Genomic DNA, 20,716 nt, shown 5'->3' with positions numbered 1-20,716 from the left:
AAAATTTTTTTAAATGTACATCAAAATACGTGAGGCAAGCAGACTTGAGCAGCAGATCAGGTGCTGAAGTGTGGATGCGTGGACTCATGCAGAAAACACCAGGAAGTAAAATATGCAACGCGTTTGCGGAATAATGTTAGGCGCAGAGACAAAACAGTTAACGTACTGAAGTGGGTACATATTGACATACCGATCACAGTATATGTACGTACACACCTGACAGAATGTGTTAAAGGACGTAGCAATTAGTGTACACTGATGGGCCAAAACATTATGGCCACTGAAGTTAAAATCTTCTGGGTTATTAGGCCGCGTCATGTTTCTTCTAAAGTGATCGACGTTTCAACTCCTCTGCTGGGATCTTCCTCAGGATCTTCTGGTGTCCACTACTGCTAAAACACAGTGTTCTAGAAGTAGTGGACACCAGAAGATCCTGACGAAGATCCCAGCAGAGGGGTCGAAACGTCGATCAATTTAGAAGAAACATGACGCGGCCTAATAACCCAGAAGATTTTAATTTCCGTGACAACGGCCACGATAGCCTGCAGACTTACATTACGACCACAGTCCACCACGAGATGGAATACTACTACATGGTGTTGCGGGGACGAGGAGCGATAGCGAAAGTGTATATGCGTAGCAGAGAAGAAAAATATTGTTACGACGACACAAGCCGAGAGTGAAATAAGCGACTTTCACATAGGGGAGATCGTTGTGGCAGAGCGCCTGAGAACGAGCATATAGGAAACGGCGAAGTTGATCAGCCTTTCCCACGCTACTGTAGTGAGCATCTGTGGAAAGTAGGTAACGTGACATGTTGAACGGCCACAGTTCATCAGAGAATGTAAAGGACAGAGGGCTGCGCGCTCTGTGAAGCAGGACAAGCGGCGATCTGTGTCAGATGTGACGACAGAATACAATGCTAGGGCAGCCACGAGTGTTTCGGACCACACCTTTCAGTGCATTTTTTTGGACATAGGACTCCGCATCTTCTTAACATTACTGTGTTAACCCAACGACCCATTACGGATTCAATGGGCACGGGATCATCAACGTTGTAACGTGGATTAATGAAAACGTGCCATCTGGTCGCATGACTCAATTTTCTTGTTACACCAGGTCGATTGTCATGTATACAATGACATTCAGGCGAACGGTTCCTGCAAATATGCACCACGCCATGATAGCATGACTGTGGTGCCGTATTGTGCTATTGAGGACAATGGCCTAGGTTCCATGAGCCCTACAGTACCACTCGCAGGTAATATGACAGCTGTTGACTACGTGAACATTATAGACCACCTTCATCCATTCATACATGCAGGCTTCCACGAAGACAATGGCATCTTCCAGCAGGTAAATATGCAGGTCACACGACGAGAAATATGCTACAGTGATTTGGGGAGCATGATAGTGATCGCACGTTTTGTGTCTTTACCATGACACTCGCGGGATCTGGAGCAATATGGGACACTATGCGTGCCACATACATCCAAAAACGTACCAATAACTTGTCGAATCCCCGTAACTCAGAATAGTTGCCGTATTGTGTTCCAAAGTTGGGCCAGCACACCATTAATCAGGTGCTCATAACGGTTAGAATCTTCAGCCTACTGCGTAAGAATAATGAATCACAATTCCTCGTCAGCTACATAAAAGGATGCAATATTTAATATATTAATTCCTGTCTAAAATTAATACCCACTACATTAACAACAACAATTAAGCCTTCCGTTCATTCATTTTTGGTCAGTCCCAGGCTGAAAATTGCACAATGATCGAGGCAAATGTACATCACTGATACCCTCTACATCAGTTTGCCGTTTATGCCTATTTTCAGTTGCTTTTATCTGCGTTATGTAACTCGTATCTGTTCTTAACAGAAATACTCTGTCGAAAAACTGCATTTTAGGGGTCCGGATTCTGTTACACTGAGGAGAAATGTCATAGGATAGCGATATGAACGTATACGCATGGTGGTAGTATCGTGCACACAAGGTATAAAATGGCTGTGCATTGGTGGAGGTGTCATTTGCATTCAGGTGTTCCGAGTGAAAAGGATTCCGATCTGATTGCAGCCACACGACTAGAATTAACAGACTTTGGAGCTAAGTGCGTGGGACGTTACATTTCGGAAATCTTTAAGTAATTCAACATTCCGAGGCCCACAGTGTCAAGAGTGTGTTGAGAATACTAAATTTCAGTTATTACCTCTCATCACGGACAACACAATGGCCGACTGCCTTCACTTAACGACCGAGAGCAGCGGCGTTTGCCTAGAGTTGTCACAGCTAAAAGACAAGCAACACTGCATAAAATAACAGCAGAACTCAACGTGGGACGTGCGACGAACTTATCCATTAGAATAGTGCGGCTAAATTTGGCGTTAGTGGGCTATGGCAGCAGACGACTGACGCGTGTGCCTCTGCTAACAGCACGACATCGCCTGGATCGCCTCTCCTGTGCTCGTAGCTACATCAGTTGGACCCCAGACAACACGAGAACCTTGGCCTCGTACGATGAGTCCCGATTTCAGTTGGTAAGACCTCATGGTAGGATTCGAGTGCGGCGCAGACCCGACGAAGCCTTGGACCCAAGTTCTCAACAAGGCACTGTGCTTGCTGGTGGTGGCCCCATAATTGGGTGGACGATACTTACATGGAATGGACTGGGTCCTCTGGTCCAACAGAAGCGATCATAGACTTGAAATGTTATAAAATGTTTGACAAAATAAATAAATTATTTAAAAATACCTAGTTGACAATAGCTTTTACCACCAACAACTTGCTTCAAAACAGACATGTCCAAATGACATAAAATATCAAAATTCTGGCGTTTATAAAATCTTACGTAATGATTGTGAAAAACAATAAAATGATTGTGAAAAACAATGTATTGGACAAACAGGTCGCAATTTTGCTGTACGTTTTAAAGAACAAACCTGAGTTACTAGTCGAGGTAAATCTTTATTGGGCCAACATCTAGAAGACCGTGATCACTCTGAAGGGACAACCCAAAATAATTTAAAAACTCCCCACTTTGCCCCTAAAGGACCTTTATTAAATTCACTAGAAGAAATAGAAATTTACGCACATCAAAAACACGAGCCTCTAGCGTTATTGAACGAGCAGCTTGATTTTAGGGAAAAATACTTCATTGATCTTTTTGAAGACTTGTTATAAGTTTGACTGCTCTTTCATTTCCCTTTTTTTCCCTCCAGTCTATGTTTTAGTTGACCTTCTTTTTATACAAATAATGCTGACTCGTATTTTTATGATTAGCATTTTTCTGTGATTAATGAAGCTATAGTTTCTTTATATTTATCACTGCTGTTATCTACTGTTCTTAATGTTCTGTCCCCAAACCCCCTCCTTTTTCTTTACAAACTGTTTATTCACTAACAGTCTCATTTTAACGGATTTTTTGTCCTTTAATAATACATGGGTTATTTTCTCATCATCATTACTTTACGTAATATTATCTATTATATGAATTTATAACCAAATCGTGTTTAAACAAGATGTAATGGATCTCTGTATATCTAAAAGATTATGTTGCTCTTTGTAGCTATGTTTCCTTCCTACATACTAGGCATAACTGCTTGTTAAATAACGCCCCATGTTTCGCTATTCTGCCATTCATATTACTACGTATAATCTGTAACGACTACTATATTCATACTATATTTTCTATTACTGACGTGTCACATCGATAGAGGACGCCATCTCTATAACCCTTAACGCCTACATAGATCGTCTTTGCTGTCGTTAAAGCACTTTGTGCCAGCTTTCCAGAATGTCGCATCGATAGAGGACGCCGTTTCTACGGCAACCCGCAACGTCTATATAGATTATCTTTGCTTGTAGCTTCTCTCTGTCGCTATAGCAACGTTTGACAGCTATTCCATATATCTTTGACAACAGCTCGCATTTTACGGAACGGATAACAGAGGGCACCCTACACTGGTTATTTTTAGAGAGCCTATATAGAGAGAGAGAGTGGCCAATCGGCCCGTGGCCGCCATGTTTTTACCAGTTTGCGAGCGTGAAGTGCAATTAGGTAGCAACGCATGCGGAAAGCTAGCCAGTTCACGAATAAATTAAGGCATGTGTTTGACGCATGAGACCAAAGCAGATCTTCTAGCTTAATACTCGCTACATGATTAAAACAAATGTCATTCGTCTATGTTTATATAGGCCTAATAAATTTGTGAGCAAATGGAAGTATTCTAAAGCAGTGTGTATGTCTGCCGAATTTCAACAGCTGTATTTTATGATGCTGAATAAACACTGACAACTGATTAACAAGAAAAAAGTTTCTTTTAATGTATCTCAGAGTACATGGTGCTATTTCAGATATTTCCATGCTGATATTCATCGCTGAAATTGGTAAACTCTTGTCTTTTTCCATGCCAACATAATGCATTTTAAGTGTGTGTCGATCTTATAACATTTTCTTATGCTGGCAAAACATTTTTAGGAACTCTGTAGACCTACCACAGAAAATCGGAAAAATATCAATACTTAGGTACTCTACTGAAACAGCAGAAAGTAATTTAAAATAGGTAACTGAATATCCACACGATAATTATAATTTACAGGAATGTGAATAGCCCAGACTACGGATCCAAGTGCGAGTGGCCAGTCGTAAGTACTTAGACTTCGGGTTCCGTAAACGTGTTAAAACACATCGTGTCACTCAAGAACCATTAAAAGTCTAGAAAATAACGTTAAAGAAAACCTGGATTGAGCAGGATTCCAACTCACGGCCTTCGGATTACAACGAACATCATACATCCATCTTCACTTCGGTTTTTGAACCCAACAGCGGAGCAACCAGGCATTCCTCTTGACTGTCCTTAATGATTTTGTGATTCATATTATTAGTGACACTCAGTAAATCACTTCAAATAAAAATTTTGCCTCTAAAATCGCTGCGATATTCTAAAAGTATCGTCATAGATACGACCGACAGGGTAACAGTGAGGTAATTTAGATAAATAGAATCGACAGAGAACATGCAAACGTCCTTCAATAGGTACCGAATTACAACCTGTACATAATTGTAGAATGGAAATGGCGTTCGAAGCATTGAAGAGAACCAATAATACAGAATCACACCCAGTACCTACTTGTACCAAGTGAGCATCCATTCTTTCGGTTAAGTTGTGCCACAAAAAGTTTGTCTCCCCCAATTATATTCAGTTCCTCCTTGTTAATTAGATGGTCTCCCCGTCTAATCTTCATCATTCTTCTGTAGCAACTCTATTTACAAGCTTCTGTTCTCTTCTTGTCTAATCTGTTTATCATCCATGTTTCACTTCCATACACGGCTACACACCACAAAAATACGTTTAGAAAAGACCTCCTGACATTTAATTTTACATTCGATGTTAACAAATTTCTCTTTTTCAGAAACGCATTAGTTGCCGTTGCTAGGCTACATTCTCTATCCTCTACTTTGGCCACCATCAGTTGTTTGCTCCCCAGATAGAAAAACTTATCTACTACTTAGTGTCTTGTTTCCTAATCTACTTCCCTCAGCATCATCGGATTTAATTCGACTACATTCTATTACCCTTGCTTTCCTTTTGCCCATATTCGTTTTATGTCCTCCTTTCAAGACACTGTCTATTTCGTTCAACGGTTCTCACAGAATTACTATGTCATCGGCAAACCTTGAAGTATTTATTTCTTCTCCTTGAACTTTAATTCCGAAGCCCAATTTTTCTTAGGTTTCCTTTACTGCTTGGTCAATGTACAGATCGAATATCATCGGCGATAGGCTACAACGTTGTCTCGCTCGCTTCACTACCACTGCTTCCCTTTCACGCCCCTCGACTCTTATAACTGACCTGGTATCTGTACAAATTATGTGTTAAGTTCCTAACCTACACTCTCTCAAGGCTGTTAGCTCTTAAACATTCTTGATTGAGTATCACCTTGCTAGTGAAGTGCGACTTCATGGAGTAGATTCGTAGTTAAATACCGGCCTGAACTGTATTGTGCCACTATGTGGTGGAACAGAGTGGATTCTTACTTTACAAATATGCTGTTTTCGTGCTATCAACATCTTGAAAGTGGACGCTCCCACTTTATCATCCTGCATGGAAGAGAAGGATCTGTCTTATGATTTACTCAGCGACAGAACAGCCAAAGTACCTGGCTCCGACATTAATGCTTGATCTGGATCAGATAATGATATGCGGCCAACTTGTCTGGGTCATCATGGAGTGGGAAAAGTGAAAGAAAATGGTCAGAGATCGCTGGAAGTCTGCTGTTGTTATGGACTCTGCATTTCAAACACATATTTTCAACTTAATGATCGACACAACGTATCCTGGAGATTCTCTCGCTCTCTTCGCAGGCATCAACTTGATTGTCACAGCATGGCATACAGATCTCAAAAATGTCCTGCTAACACGAAGCTATCATAGTGTCGATTGCAACACTGACCACGCTCTGGTGGCGTTCAGAATGAGGCTCACCCCTAAGAGAAATCACCGCGCCTAACTGAGAAGTCACACTCATATCAACACATATCAAATTCATGACTCGTAACGAAAACAGAAGTTTACCAGTAATTTTGAAAGTGCCTTACCAGGAAACGTACATGCAAAAAGGAATATTGAGAACAAATGGACACAACTTTCTGGCGTCATTTACAACTCGGCAGTATTGGCTTACGGAATGAAAGAAAACACAAACAAGGACTGGTACGAGTAAAATTTTTAAGAAGTTTACCCAGTCATTGAGGCAAAACAGAAACAAACCCGAATGGAAGGTCTCGGGACGGCTTGCGAGAAGCAAAGAACAGAGCACAGCAAACAGCCAGGAGTTGTGCAAACAACTACTGGTTGAATTTATGTGTAGGTATACAGAAATCGATCGATTCTGGGGACTCTAAGGCAATGTATGATACTATTAAGAATTCAATTGGTCCAACTGCCAGAAAATGGCTCCTCTGAAGTAAAGACAGATCAAGTCATTACTGATGAAAGCAAGCAAATGGAACTCTGACTTGTATGCAGCTGAAAATGACGTTAGCAGGGACGCACTTGGCGCCATCAAACAAACGCCAGTTATGGCAGGACTAGATGTACTGTCTACGATGGAAGAATTCAGTAAAGCGAAAGATTTCCTTGCTAATGGTAAGGTTCCAGGTGAAGAGAGCATCTCTGTAGAGGTTGTTGTTAAGTACAAAATACGCCCTCCTCAAATACTTGCACTAACTTCTTACAATCAGCTGGGAAGAAGGTTCCGTCCCATTTAATATGCGGATTTCGAAGATTGTGTACATAGAACTGGGGCAGAGGAGTCTAGAGCAATTACCGAGGCGTTTCACTGTGATAGTAGCCGGGAGGGCATGTGCAAGAGTCATCCTAATGCAATTCCAAATCCTAGCTTCCAGAATCTTCTCTCTATAATATCTGCAAGAGAAGTTACCTGAGCAGCAAGGACGACTTTGCTGTTGGGTGGTCTACAGTCCAGCCCAGAGTGTGGTTTCTGCGTACTGCATCCATCTCTTGGTCTCTCTCTACAATTTTTACCCTCCACGCTTCCCCCCAATACTTAACTGGTGATCCCTTGATACCTCAGAATGTGTCCTACCAACTGATCCCTTCTTCTAGTCAAGATGCGTCATAGATTCCTGTTCTCCCCAATTCTGTTCAGTACCTTCTCATTAGTTACATGATCTACCCATCTAATCTTCAGCATTCTTCTGTAGCACCACGTCTCGAAAGTTTCTGTTCTCTTCTCGTCAAACTGTTCATCGTCCATGTTTCATTTCCATACATGGCTACACTCCACACAAATGCTTTCAGAAAGGACTTCCTGACACTTAAATCTGTACTCGATGTTAACAAACTTCTCTTCTTCAGAGATGCTTTCCTTTTCATAGCCTGTCTACATTTTATATTCTCTCAACTTCGACCACCATCAATTATTTTGATTCCCAGATAACAAAACTCATTTACTGCTTTAAGTGTCTCATTTTCTAATCTAATTCCCTCAGTGATGTGTTGGTAAATGTGCCAACATCTTGTAGATAGAGGAGGCCGAAATGGAAGCTATCTAACGCAGACGGGCGTGAATTCTGGAACAGGATAAGAATTGAATGCTAATAAGAAAAGTATGCAGCTCCTCGAATACTTAACTTTTATTTATCCTTGTTGTGAATACAGCATTCCGGATGAGACATTTCATACTATAACTATCAAACTATCACTTGCTATGTAAGGCTAATGGCGCCTTGCTAGGTCGTAGCCATGGACTTAGCTGAAGGCTATTCTAACTGTCTCTCGGCAAATGAGAGAAGGCTTCGTCAGTGTAGTCGCTAGCAAAGTCGTCGTACAACTGGGGCGAGTGCCCTTCCGTATCTCGAGACCTGCCTTGTGGTGGCGCTCGGTCTGCGATCACACAGTGGCGACACGCGGGTCCGACATGTACTAAATGGACCGCGGCCGATTTAAGCTACCACCTAGCAAGTGTGGTATCTGGCGGTGACACCACACTCAGCATGATCTGGTTTAATTCGGCCACATTCCATTACCTTCGTTTTGCTTTTGTTGATGTTCAACTTATACCCTCCTTTCAAGACACTGTGCATTCGGTTCAACTGCTCTTCCAGGTCCTTTGCTGTCTCTGACAGAATTACAATGTCATTGGCAAACGTCAAAGTTTTTATTTCTTTTCCATGGATTTTTTCCTACTCGAAATTTCTCCTTTGCTTCCTTTACTGCTAGCTGTATGTACAGACGAAATAACATCGGGGATAGGCTACAACTCTGTTTCACTCCCTTCTCAATCACTGCTTCCCTTTCGTGCTCATCGACTCTTATAACGGCCACTAGGTTTCTGTGCAAGTCGTAAATAGCCTTTCGCTCCCTGTATTTTATCCCTGCCATCTTCAACTGCCACCTGCCACTTTATATTTCTTTTATTGACCTTGTTGAAGGATTTGATTATGTGTTTAGAAATGAGCTCTTCAGGTTGCTGCAGAACATTCGATGCCCACCTAAACTACTGTCTCTTATGAGAAAACGCAAGCAACAATATGCTTCAACGGTAAAACATCAGAAGCGTTCCCTGTTAATAGCGGTGTAAAGCAGGGGTATGTATTAACTCCTACTCTGTTTGAGATATTCTTTTCCCTTCTGTTGACACTTGCTTTTCAAGATTGTGAGAAGGGAGTGTATTTACACACTAGGTGTGATGGAAATCTTTTCAACATTGCCCACCTCAAGCCCAAGACCAAAGTAATACAATAGTTATTCGTGAGTTGTTATATGCAGATCTCTAGTAGCAAACACAGAAGGACTGCAGTAGGTAATTAATAAATTATACACGGTTGTGAAAAATTTCGTTTTATCCTCAGCCTCCAAAAGACTAAGATCCTGGCACAGGACGCCACCAACCTTGCACACATGAGCATTGACTGCAATTCTTTCAAGGAACTTGATGACTTTACCTACATGGGATCCACAATACATAGTAAGTTGTCTGTGGACACAGGTTACTAACATAATCCAAAACGCATCGTGTATTATGGCTGTATTCGAAAACAGAGTATGGATCAGTGGACTGCTCACAATAAAAAAGACTTACAAATATACGATGCTTGCGTTACCAGCACCCTTCTCTATAACTGTGAGGCATAGACAACTCTAGCTAAGTACGAATCTTAACTGAACAGCTTTCATCTCCGCTGTATCCGTAGGACCCTTCAGACCTCTTGGAGAGATGCAGTACCAAACACTGAGGTCTTACAGCTCTCATGCACAACCAGCATGCATGCGCTCCTGAGCCACCGACATGTACGGTGACTAGGACGCGCCAGGTGCATGGATAATGAACGATTACCGAAAAAAACTGCTGTGCGGAGTACTCCAGGTGGGTGTGAGACCAATGGGAAGATCGCACACTCGCTACAAGGATATCTGCAAGAGAGGCCTGACCAAGGCTGGTATAAATGAAATTCACCGGGAAAGTACTGCTGTTGATTGTGTCAAGTGGCGAAAGACTGAACGAAATGGAGTCAAGCTTGCAGAAGACGAACGCACACACGAACGAATCAGGAACAGGACAATACCGACAGGGAGAACGTTTCATGTGGCCCAACTGCAGTGGGGACTGCTACTCTCGAGTGGTACTTTTCAGCCAAAGCAGGAGTCGCAGACTCTGGAGAATGGATAGATGCCACATATGAAATGCATTTGCAGAATAATAGTAAATGTATTCGACCATGTACTTATGTTGTTTGCTCCTGTTGTGTCTGACTACTTTTAATAAAAATATCGGTAGTGGAAAAATTTTGCTATCATATAATTTGGCCAGCGAGGGTGCGAGAGGTGACACAGAACATTGCAGACCATGAGACTGTGTAACAATGTCATGGGTTATATTCCACATCTGACAGCACTGTCTTGTACAGTGATACCTGAATCAGCGTTTGTGAAGCTACTCCAGGGTCAGTGATTTACATGTACTAGACGAGAAGTGTAGGCTATTTATTAGCGCTGGATGTCACGTTCTTCATTCTGTAAAGTTCATTGCCAACATAAAAGCAATACTCTATGTGCCCCTCATAAACAGGTGAACGCAGTAATTGGGCTTCCAGAAACACTGTCATAATGGATTTAGTCCACATTCCTCCAACGAAAGGTGTTAATTCTACATAACTACCAGCTCGTAGTTCACATGTAAGTACTCGTCAGAGGTTTCATCGAACCACATTAAGACTGCTTCTCGAATAGCACGCAAAGCAAACGAACAATTCCGTGCCAGCCATGAGTCGTCTAATTTTATCACGATTGTCGCATCTTCCTATGTATGTGAGAGACGCAATGCTAAAACCCTCCACCCCCTAAATTCAGTTGCATGGTGAAGAACGCACGCCATCGAAGAAGCGATTTCTGCTCGACACCAGTAGAGTGATATATTAAACGTAGTTTAAACTGACCGCTTGCTCTTGTTAAGCTCTAGATATTTTATTTTCCACGGTCTCGGAGTTCCTCGTAACATCCATTATGGGTAAAATTAGATAATTAATTTTGTTCCGCAGGTCAAAGCGAAGCTGTCGACCGTAATGGGAACAATTTCACAAGCTGCTTAAATGATAAAACGTTCCATTTAACAGTCGTGTAATATTCATACTACAAGGCAAAATGTGCTTATTGGACTTCGCCTGAACCATGTCCATGACGACAATGAATGCAAAATTCGTAAAAGTAGACGGAAAATGTGAAATAAGAATTTCAGTTTTGCACCTGGTAACATCATTATTTTATTTATGTTGTACTCTTTCAGAATTTATTTTTCTGTTAAGAAATGCACGTGTAAGTTATTATCAAGTAGCGACTTGACTTCAAAAGTACTGGAAACAGATTTAAATCTGTTATTCCGCGTAATCACATCAACGTTTGTCGGACAGTCCCGTCTTCTGGCAGGCTTCCATGTTTTGTTGCATTTTTGAACCTATAATAATCTCAGGTTTTTTTCACTTTGCAACTGTCTCAACAAAAATTATTATTTGCGTTTCTTTTTGGTATCTCCTAACATATTATGTCCTTTTTCATTATTGTGTAGTATTACAAAGCAACGAACTGAATGTTTAAACAGAGAAGGATGAATTTCTTGTGCTGCACTGTAAACACTTTTAAATGGAAAACGGATATTTGGAATAACTACATTTAAATGTAAGTGAATTACTTAGAAATGCTAACAACAGTAACAAATTTCCTTAATTTCAGGTATCCACGGATCAATAGTCTCTGAGGATTTATCATCACTCACTGCAGCGTGTACAATATAAGCACAACACCTCATTGAGGAATGGATGTAGACGTTACGTTTAGTATGTTGGCAAGCCGCAGCAGAAGTGTAAGTATGGAATGAAATGACCGTGTGGCATTGTTGGCCCTGTTGGGTTCGGTCGCCCAGGGCGAGTCTTATTTCAGTCAGCGCCACATTGGGCGACTTCCGGCCGATGATGAGGATGAAGTGATGATGAGGACAACACCCAGTCCCCGAGCGGAGGAGATCTCCAACCTGATCGGGAATCGAACCCGGGCCCTGTGCATGGGAGGCAAGCACGTTACCAGCCAGCGAAACAGGTGGACAGAAGTGTAAGTGAAAACCTGACTAACGCCATTCCATGAGAAATTCTCTTCCAACGATCATATTTGAGGATACTTCCCGACTCGACCCACAGGTTCAATCTTCCGCTACAACTACACTCGAAATTTTATTGTTCTTGTTATTATTATTATTATGAATGGTGGGCTCCATGTGGTTCCCAAGTTGCGCAGCGACCGTAAACCATAAAATTACCAAATATGCAGCAACCAGTCGCAAAATCATGTTTTATTTATTCACTTTTGCAAATCGATTTCAACTGATTAACAGCCATCATCGGTGCTACAAATATATGAATGAAAATAATTAATACCAGTGACCAAATAAATAAATGTACAGAAAGCAACGTAAACCAATGAAATGTATATAGACGCATTAAACCATTTAAAATGATCATACAAATTTCCCTTTCAACCAATATGTGTCCTGAGTAGTAATACTGTCTCAAGCAGAGGTCAAACATATAGTGATACATCGAGAATTGAATATGGCAATGAGAAACCATAAGGGGGCGCTGCAAAGCAAACCCGCCCTCTATGTGAAAAATTATTTTTATTCTTGTATTTGTAGCACCGATGATGGCTGTTAATCAGTTGAAATCTATTTGGAAATGTGAATAAATAAAACATGATTTTGCGAGTGGTTTTTGCATATTTGGTAATTTTATTATTATTTTTGTTACTGCTGTTCTTGTTTACTTCTTTGATCTTCTGACTGGATTGATGTGGCCACCCAAGAATTCCACTCTTGTGCCAACCTCCTCATCTCAGAGTGGCCCTTGCACCCTAAAGGTGTCAGTACACGCGCAATCCTCTCCAACTTTAACGTTGAGCATGCCGAGTTCAACATGCTGCTGAACGCTCAGAAACGAAGCGACTTGTGAATGCGCTACGTGTGCCACAAATTGATTGCAGCGCGCTCCAGCGGCAGTTCTCGGCTGTTCTTATCTGGCTCGCAAATCACGCTATTTACGGTATGATCGAGCGTAAAATTCCTACATTAGCTCTATTAAAATGGATATTTCCTCCATTGTCCACATGCTAGTTACGTTTTTCTTTCTATACTATACATAAATAAAAACTTCAATATCGACGACAATTTTACGAGGCAAAAACAAAATTACCATGTCCAGTCGGCTTGTAGAAGTTCCATTACAAAACGTTCTATGCAAATTTATTATAGTTCTCCAAGTAAGATTAAAAATGATTTCATCATTGTTATTTTTTAGTGAAACCCTTAGGTCATTCTTACTTCATCACTGTTCCTATTCAGTAGCAGAATCTATACATGTGAAATACAAAGCTTAAAACAAGAAAGTGAAAAATATCTTACTGCAGGTAATGCAATTGTCTTGTAGATTAAGCCAGTCGAGCCAACTCCTCAAAAAGAGCGCTTTTACATTTACGTAGTATACGACATTACAGATTACAATTTTATTAAATTTATAAGATGATATCGGTCCAATTAAAAACGCGGAGGTTACTAAAAAAGTTCTTCGATACAGTGAGAGGCGAACCAGCAACATATCACCTGATATTATTTTACATAGCTGCTCATTAAGCTATAGAGTCCTGGAGAGCTGTACGACTACTTTGTATCTCATCATGTTCAATCGTAGGTATGTTATGAACCCCCCTCCTGCCCCTCTCCTCCACCCTCCACCACCATGAACCATGGACGTAGCTGTCAGTGAGGTGGCTTGTGTGCCTCAGCGATAGCAATACAGATTGCCGTACCGTGAGTGCAACCACAACGGAGGGGTATCTCTTGAGAAGTCAGGCAAATGTGCGGTTCAAGAAGAGGAGCAGCAGCGTTTTCAGTAGATGAAGGGACCGCAGTCTCAATGACTGACTGATCTAATCTTACAATAACAACAAAAACGGTCATGCTCTGCTGTACTGCAGACGGTTGGAAGCAAGGCGAAACCACAGCCGTAATTTTCCCGAAGGTATGAAGCTCTTCTCTATGGCCAAAAGATGATGGCGTCCTATTGGGTAAAATGTCCCAGACGTAATAGTTCCCCATTTGGGTGTCCGAGCGGGAACTACTCTGGAGGATCTCGTCATCAGCAGAACAGAGATTGGCGTTTTACGGATCGGAGCGTGGAATGTTAGCTCGCTTCATCGGTCAGGTAGATTAGAAATTTTGAAAATCGTAATGGATAGATTGAGTTATGCAGAGCAACGAGAAAAACCACAATTATTTTTAAAGGCTATATATTTTAAAACTGTTTACAAAACAACCTTGTCCTTTTCACAGTACTCTCCATTACAACCAATAAGTTTGTCCCCCGGCGAATCCACTGTCTTTAGAAATGGCTGACAGTTCCTCCCTCGTTTTTTGTTGAATCCTTCAATGTTGTCAAATCGGTGTCTTTTCATGCCTCTTTTCATGCGCGGGAACAAGAAAAAGTCGCACGAAGCCAGGGCAAGCGAGTAAGGTGCGTGGGGCAGCGGAACCACGCCACTTTTAGCCAAAAACTGTCTCACAGAGATGGCTGTGTGTGTTGGTGTGTTGTCGCGGTGGACAAACCAGTCTCCTGTCTGTCACAAATCGGGTCTTTTTTGACGAACAACGTTACGCAATCTTCTTAAAACCTGGTCTGATTGGCGATCTGACCTAGACGAACAAAAATGAACGACGCCCTGGCATCAAAAAAGCAACTCAGCAACTTGTTTTGATATTTGATTTGACTTGACGACATTTTTTTTGGGCAGGGTGACGATGACGTCTTCCGTTATCTTGACTGTTGCTTTGTTTCTGGGTCTTAACCATAGCACCATGTCTTATCAGCAGTAATGGCCTTCGACAGAAAATCAGGATGTTACAAGCTGTTGCTACAAAGCGCGTCATGTTTCAGCTCGACGTTCCTTTTGATTGTCAGATACACTCCTGGAAATGGAAAAAAGAACACATTGACACCGGTGTGTCAGACCCACCATACTTGCTCCGGACACTGCGAGAGGGCTGTACAAGCAATGATCACACGCACGGCACAGCGGACACACCAGGAACCGCGGTGTTGGCCGTCGAATGGCGCTAGCTGCGCAGCATTTGTGCACCGCCGCCGTCAGTGTCAGCCAGTCGGCCGTGGCATACGGAGCTCCATCGCAGTCTTTAACACTGGTAGCATGCCGCGACAGCGTGGACGTGAACCGTATGTGCAGTTGATGGACTTTGAGCGAGGACGTATAGTGGGCATGCGGGAGGCCGGGTGGACGTACCGCCGAATTGCTCAACACGTGGGGCGTGAGGTCTCCACAGTACATCTATGTTGTCGCCAGTGGTCGGCGGAAGGTGCACGTGCCCGTCGACCTGGGACCGGACCGCAGCGACGCACGGATGCACGCCAAGACCGTAGGATCCTACGCAGTGCCGTAGGGGACCGCACCGCCACTTCCCAGCAAATTAGGGACACTGTTGCTCCTGGGGTATCGGCGAGGACCATTCGCAACCGTCTCCATGAAGCTGGGCTACGGTCCCGCACACCGTTAGGCCGTCTTCCGCTCACGCCCCAACATCGTGCAGCCCGCCTCCAGTGGTGTCGCGACAGGCGTGAATGGAGGGACGAATGGAGACGTGTCGTCTTCAGCGATGAGAGTCGCTTCTGCCTTGGTGCCAATGATGGTCGTATGCGTGTTTGGCGCCGTGCAGGTGAGCGCCACAATCAGGACTGCATACGACCGAGGCACACAGGGCCAACACCCGGCATCATGGTGTGGGGAGCGATCTCCTACACTGGCCGTACACCACTGATGATCGTCGAGGGGACACTGAATAGTGCACGGTACATCCAAACCGTCATCGAACCCATCGTTCTACCATTCCTAGACCGGCAAGGGAACTTGCTGTTCCAACAGGACAATGCACGCCCGCATGTATCCCGTGCCACCCAACGTGCTCTAGAAGGTGTAAGTCAACTACCCTACGATCGTCTCCATGGGAGAATAGCAGCCTGCATTGCTGCGAAGGGTGGATATACACTGTACTAGTGCCGACATTGTGCATGCTCTGTTGCCTGTGTCTATGTGCCTGTGGGTCTGTCAGTGTGATCATGTGATGTATCTGACCCCAGGAATGTGTCAATAAAGTTTCCCCTTCCTGGGACAATGAATTCACGGTGTTCTTATTTCAATTTCCAGGAGTGTAGAACCCGAGGAACAAACTTAGCAGCATCACTTTTCATTCCCAGGTCTTCCGTTAAAATTCGCTGAACCGAGCTCCAAGATAACCCACTAATCACTACCCGTTAACCAATTGTCTGTCGAAGGTCTGTGAGTACAAACTCTCGAACTTTTTCAATATTTTCGTCCCTTTGGGCAGTTGATGGACGCCCGGAACGAGGTTTTGTCTTCAATCGACATGTCGTCATTTTTAAAGCGAGCAAACCACTCGTACAATTGAGTTTTTCCCATAGCGTCACCTTGGTAAGCCATCAGTGTCGTAAGTCTTGGTTGCAAGAAACTAACACTAATTCTTTACAAAAGAACGGATATATTGGTGGATCCGACCTCAGGGGAGATCTTTTTGGATTCAGGAGAAATGACGGAACACATGAGGCTGTGATTTGCATTAGAAGACGAGTTGAGGAAAGGCGTACGTGTGTTTATAGCATTATTAGACTTAGGGAAACCTTTTGACAACGTTGATAGGAATATTCTTTTTGAAGTACTGAAGGTAGCAGGAGTTAAATACTGGGAGCGAAAGGCTATTTGCAACTTGTACAGAAACCAGACAGCAGTATGAGAGTCGAGAGTCATGAAGGCAGAGGTTGGAAAGGAAGTGAGACAATGTTGTAGCCTATCCAGAAATTATTCAATCTGTACACTGGACAAACGGTAAAGAATAAGTCGGAGACTGAAAAGGACTTGGAATAGCAGTTAAAAGGACTGGGAAGTGTCTTGAAAGGAGGATATAAAATAAAAATCAACAAATCCAAAAAGAATAATCGAATGTAGTCGAACTAATACAGGTGATTCTGAGAGTATTAAATCAGGAAACGAGAGACTTAACAGTAGTACACGAGCTTTGATATTTGGGCAGCATAATAACTGACGATGGCCGAATAGAAAGGATATGAAATGTAGATTGACGACGTCAGTAAAAGCGTTTCTGAAGATGATAAGTTAGTTAAAATCGAATATAGACTTATTAGGAAGTCTTCTGCGAAGATTTTTGTATGGAGCGTAGCCATGTATGGAAGTGAAACATGGACGATACACAATTTAGCCAAAAAGAAAACTGAAGCTTCTGAAATGTAGTCCTACAGAAGAATGATGAAGATAAAGACAGACCACTTATGAGGTGGTACTGAACAGAGTTGGGGAGACAGGAAATTTATGGAACAATTTGACTGAAAGAAGGTATCGATTGATAGAACACTTCCTGAGACATTAAGGGAGGGCCACCACAACAACAACAACGACACATTATTAACTGATTTTCAGCTGAAACAAACTACTACAAGAACAGCGAGTTTGGATCCTCAATGTGTGCTTGCCTTGGAACGGTAAATTTTCGTAATACACAGGTTATATAATTCGTCAGCCACCAATATGAATGAGATCCTCAATTTACTGGTGCTTCGAAGCGGCACGTATAGCAAAAAAGTGTATATGGGCTTCAACTGAAAGGCAATATGGCATCTCGCAGCTCTGTACTGGAGAGAGATGGTGTGAGTGTGGTGTAAGTAGCGTTCTTCCATCTCACTGATCTACTTCACGTTCAGAATATCTGACGTAGACATTGCTCTGCACGTTCAGAAATACTACCTAGCGCGCATTTTCCACGATATGACGTCTGAAACTCGGCACTCTCAACGTTCAACGTCCGAATGTATGGTCCGTGTGCCGATGGCTAAGGTCCCGAATTGTTTGTTGGATGCATTCCAATCTTTATCTCCTATTATAATTTTCACGCTCTGCAGATCCCAATAGTAGGATGGAACGTATTACCTGATGTTGCAACAAACATCCGATTATCTTGTCCCTTTTCTCGTCAGTGTTTTCCACATGTTCCTGTGCTCTCCGTTTCTGCAGAGATCCTCCACATTTCCTCCTCTTTCCTTGTATTGAGTTCAGTTAATTTCCAACTTTCCTGTGTAACACACATCTGGAACTCATCGATTCTCTTCTTTTTCGGTTTTCCTAGAGTTGGTACTGCACAATGCTTTGCTACAAACGTACATTCTCAGTATTTCTTCCTCCGATGGCCGTAGTTTGATACAAAGATATCTATTTCAACCACAATTCCGTCTTTTGCTTGTGCTACTTTACTTTTGATGTCCTCCTTGCCTCATCTGATGTGTAATCTCGTTTCTAACATACAGAAACCCGTAATTTCGTCTACTTAGTGGTCAGTAATTATGATGTTAAGGTCCTCGCTACTTTCGTTTCTGCTACTCCTCATCCTTTTTTTCATTTCACTCTCAGTCCATATTCTGTACTCCTCAAACACTTCATCCCATTCAACGGGCCTGTAATTTTTTCCATTTTCACTGCAGATCTCAATGTTATCAGCGAATCTTATCACTGAGAACCTTATACCCCAAATCTTAACCCTCACTCTTGGAACTCTCCTTTCTTTTTGTCATTGTTTCTTTAATGTAGAGAGTGAAAGTAGGCGCGAAAGATTGTATCCCAGTTTTACATAATTCATGAGCACTTCGTTCTTGGTTTTCCATTCTCATTGTTCCCTCTTCGTTCTTGTACGTATTGTACTACCAGTATTCCTACACCTTGCTTTTATTGTTCTCACAATTTCGAAAGTATTACTCAATTTTTTCAGTCGAACTGCACTGGAATCGAAAGGCTGGCGTTTTGGTTACAGCCTCGGTTCACCAGTCGCTAAATTTCAAGGCGGCAGGTAATTCTACCAGAATAAAGGGCGTTAGTAGAGGTCAAAGCGAATATGGTGATTATTATACTGGTTGTTAAGTCCTTATGTTAAGTAATATTTGTGTTTGTGAAACTAAATTACAATCAGAATTTGTAAGAAATCATGCGCAGTGGCTAGCAGTGCCGAACTATGGAATGGCGCGAGTTCTAAGCGACGCTTGCGCGCGGTCGCAGGTATGTGAGGGGCGAAATAAGTGGGGAGGACAAAAGGAAAATCCCAGGGGAAAGGGTGGGCCCAGCAAGCCGGCCCTCTAGGCCACGCAGAGGCAGCTGCACTTCCTGGGCAACATCTAAGAGCCAAAGATAAGACATATAGATGTTGATACAGTGCGAAAAGTCACCGTGGCTCACTGTACTTTGCAATAAACCAGCGGAGGCCGCGAGACCGGTAAATAAAATAATAAATGGTTCAAATGGCTCTGAGCACTATGGGACTCAACTGCTGTGGTCATCAGTCCCCTAGAACTTAGAACTACTTAAACCTAACTAACCTAAGGACATCACACACATCCATGCCCGAGGCAGGATTCGAAGCTGCGACCGTAGCAGTCGCACGGTTCCGGACTGCGCGCCTAGAACCGCGAGACCACCGCGGCCGGCTAAAATAATAAATCTTACCTCAATGTAAAAGTATAGCTGTCTAATACAACGGAAAATATTATGCCTGCCAAGCGTAAGACTCGAACCCTGAACTCTGCGCAGCAAACTAACGCACCTAGGCCTGAAGCCACACTGACGTGAGATGTTGACTTCGTCTGGAATAATAAAATGCGACACACCTATAGGTTCAAACGCTTCTCATGCGTCGACGTAGTCGTTTGATAAGGTCACATGTTCAACATTTGTCATCCACTTTTGCAGTATTTCCCGACATTTTTTGCTCCACGAGTCTTACATCAAATTACTTGTCTCAACGTTACCTGCGTCGCTTCAGAGGTTTTTAAACGTTAGTAAGACTCATTCTGCGTAGGGGTAGCGTTGCATAGCATCAGGCATGGGAGACTCTTTTATTCGAGTGATTCTATGAAAGTGTAACTGATCTACAAAGTAGACCGCCTACAGAACACATGCGTAATACGCTTGTGAGTGTTCGGGATACCGATCCAATCAGTGTAAAGGCAGACAACGAAACACTTTAGTGGCATACAACTACATGTTTTACCGGCAGGTTTAATCATGTGGAAATTCTTCATAAACTTAAATGGGAATCCCTGGAGGAAAGTTGTTCCTTTGGTGAAGCACAACTGAGAAAGTTAAGAAATCCAGCATGTGTGATGGACTGCAGAACGATCCTGCTGCCAACGAAATTCAGGTCACATAAGAGAAATTAGGACTCATAGACAGTCGTTTTTCGCATATTGCTTTTGCATGTGGAGCAGAATATGGAAGACTAGCAGTGGTCTCCTCTGCCATGCATAACACGATGGCTTGTAAGTGTATACTTAGATGTAGGTGAAGGTTTCACGCTAACGACAGAAGCGATGTATCGTGGTATGTTCTCTCGCAGACAAGACTGGTTTAAGATCACTTGGGGCACGTAGCGCTGATGAAGTAATATTTTAGTTGTACATAAGATGAGAAAGTAACGTTTAGTAAAATTTTATGTCACTGATTTTAGCGCTCCCTGATGCTATTGCACCTTGATTTTTGATCAATTATAGGAGCAAAACATTCAACAGTACC

Source organism: Schistocerca americana, chromosome 4 (assembly GCF_021461395.2).
Source record: "Schistocerca americana isolate TAMUIC-IGC-003095 chromosome 4, iqSchAmer2.1, whole genome shotgun sequence".
Lineage (NCBI taxonomy): Eukaryota > Metazoa > Arthropoda > Insecta > Orthoptera > Acrididae > Schistocerca > Schistocerca americana.
Note: the sequence above shows the minus strand (reverse complement) of the source record.